We start from the raw sequence: 2,380 nt of genomic DNA, 5'->3' as shown, positions 1-2,380 counted from the left end.
CGTGCTACCTCAGAGAGAACGTCTCAAATGGCTCTCAAGTCACCCACACGGAGCTGCGACCTGGACTGCTGCGTGCTACCGGGCTTTGTGCTGTCTCCCTTTGGAAACAGACAAGCTCTTTCTTGTCTTACTGTATCCTTTTTAGTAACCAACTTTTACACTTTCTCCTTCCTTCCCCCAGGAGAAGAAAATATTAGGCAGACAAGCGGATTCCGGAGAAATCCAAAGAGCTTTTGGCAGGAGGCAAAGGAATGTTATGCAAATCCATCAGCCTCAGACGTGCTGCCTCCAGTGAGGCCACCCTGGTCCCTTCAACCCAGCTCCATCCTCTGAGTTTTCTGATTTCTTGCCACTTGCTCCTTAGCCCCGGTAGTTTTTGAATGACATCACGTTTGTCTCCTGCATGCTCTAGGAGGCAGTCTTTGGACTTCCCCTTGGTTCAGTCAACAGGTTATGTCCTTCTCTCTTGGACCATCAACTTTCCTCCAAGGCTCCTACCTCCAACACACGTAGTCAGTGTGAGCAACTGGAGACTTTTTTCAATAAAAGCCTCTTTCTTCATTTGATCCTAACAACACTGGCTGCCTGGCACCTCCAGTTGGTTCATTCCAACTTCCTTCATGTTTCATTTAACTAGTAACACAGGTGGAAAACCTGTCTCCCCCTTCAAGCCATTTACCTACCCAGGGTCCAGAGCATCCTTCCTCCTGTGAACTTCAGGTAATCCCTCCTCCCTTCTCAAGAGACATTCATTTGGCTTTAAAGTGTATTGTACATTAAGTAATAATGGCGCGTTTTCTTAAGGGAGGGGGTACACATCTGGATATCCGTGGAAGAGCAGAAAGGCAACAGAGGCAGGTGAATATCCGTACAGGCGTCTCACTCCAGCTGTGTGCAAACTTGCCCACTTGTCCACCACAGCCCTCAGAGACCACGGACTTGCTAGCCGTTGTCTCGCCGCGTTTACCACAACAGTCTCTTGGGGGAGAGACCCACTCTCTGGGAATGCTGACAGCGAACTGTGCCTGACTCAACAGGCAGGATTACAGAGCCATCAAATTAAAGTATGTCTCAAACTCATGTGGAGGGGCAGCTGATTCCCGGGGGGGGGGGGTAAGAAAATGGAAAATCATGGAAAGTCCCAGAGGAAGTCGTAAAGTCCCATTCTAGAGGCCCGCTACTGTGTCCTCTGACTGTAAGATACACCCAGAGCCCGTGTGTCACTGCTTCTCTTCCCCCTCCCTCGTCCCAACATATGCCTCACCCCGGGCCACCTGAGCCTCGACAAGCCCTCTGGCTGCAGGTTCCAGCTCTGTCCACCGCCTGTTCAGGACAAGCCAATGTGAACATTTATAACTGGGGATTCTAGCAACGCCAGACAACGACCCCTCTTGGGCTACCAGCAGCTGCCTAGCCCTGCCTTCCATCCGCAGGTCCTCATTGTGCCTTTTGCCCGGTCTGATCGCAGCCCCTAAACGGTAAGGGGTTGCGATAATCCGAGTCGGGCAGACAGATGAAAGGATAGGGGAACAGACAGACGTTTCACAAGGACCCAAATTAACCTGCTCGCAAAGTCCCCACCCTCATCCCCTTTCCTCACAGCAGGGCTGGGGGGCGCTGACAGAGCAGGCAAAGGGAGCGCGATCTCAGCTGGTGCACCGCTGCACACAAAGCCCTTCACCTTCTGCTCGCTTGGCAAGCTCCTCCCTGGGTTTGGTCTCCCAGGGTCTCTGATGCCCCCTTCGGTGGTCCGTGGGACGGTCCCACTCGCTCTATCAGCGCAGTCTCAACCTCTTCCTCCCCGCCCCTCACCTCTGAGCCCAAATGCTCGCTTTAGGAATGCGAGGGCTCCTCATGCGTCCACGGTTCCTGAGCCCACGGGATGGCAGACCGCGGTCCAGTGTGTGGGACATAGCTTCGCGCGGCAGCGCAGCCACAGCAGACATCCCAACCCCCGAGATGGTCAGTCCCAGTGCCCAGCTCCCCATCCCCGAAGCGGGCGCGCCGAGACGCAGCGGCGCTCCTACCTGCGATGCGCCGGGCGGCTCCGAGCGCAAAGCCGGAGCCTGGCGCCCGCGCGTCTGCCTGGTGCGGCGGCGGAGCGGCCGCGGGCTGGCACTCGGGCTAGCTGCCCGCTGCCTCCTCGCTGGGGCTTCCTGTGGGGCTGGACAAAAGACATTTCCTGGGAGGAGCGGGGAATGTTCCCAGCATGCCTCGATTTGTAGTTCGCGGGGACTTCCTGCCACCGCAGCAGCTGCAGGGGCCCCAACTCGGACCCCAGGACTGGAGGAGGGGCGCTCGTTGCGTCCCTGGACTATGCTGGACTGGAGTGGCGCGCGGCTGATGGCTGACCCACCGGACGCCGCTGACAGAGCCGCGG

The 2,380-nt window shown here is 56.8% G+C and overlaps 1 protein-coding gene across 1 annotated transcript in view; it reads right to left on the bottom strand.

Moving 5' to 3' along the window:
* Znf697 (zinc finger protein 697) overlaps nt 1-2,144 on the bottom strand; it is a 41,016-nt gene extending 38,872 nt beyond the window's left edge. Inside the window, exon 1 of the mRNA XM_005357083.3 lies at nt 2,028-2,144. The gene's annotated coding sequence lies outside the window, so the exon portion shown is untranslated. The remainder of the gene's footprint in view (nt 1-2,027) is intronic.
* Nucleotides 2,145-2,380: the final 236 nt, after the last annotated feature.

Source organism: Microtus ochrogaster, chromosome 21, assembly GCF_000317375.1.
Source record: "Microtus ochrogaster isolate Prairie Vole_2 chromosome 21, MicOch1.0, whole genome shotgun sequence".
Taxonomy (NCBI): domain Eukaryota; kingdom Metazoa; phylum Chordata; class Mammalia; order Rodentia; family Cricetidae; genus Microtus; species Microtus ochrogaster.
Note: the sequence above shows the minus strand (reverse complement) of the source record. Positions and strands in the feature narration are given on the sequence as shown.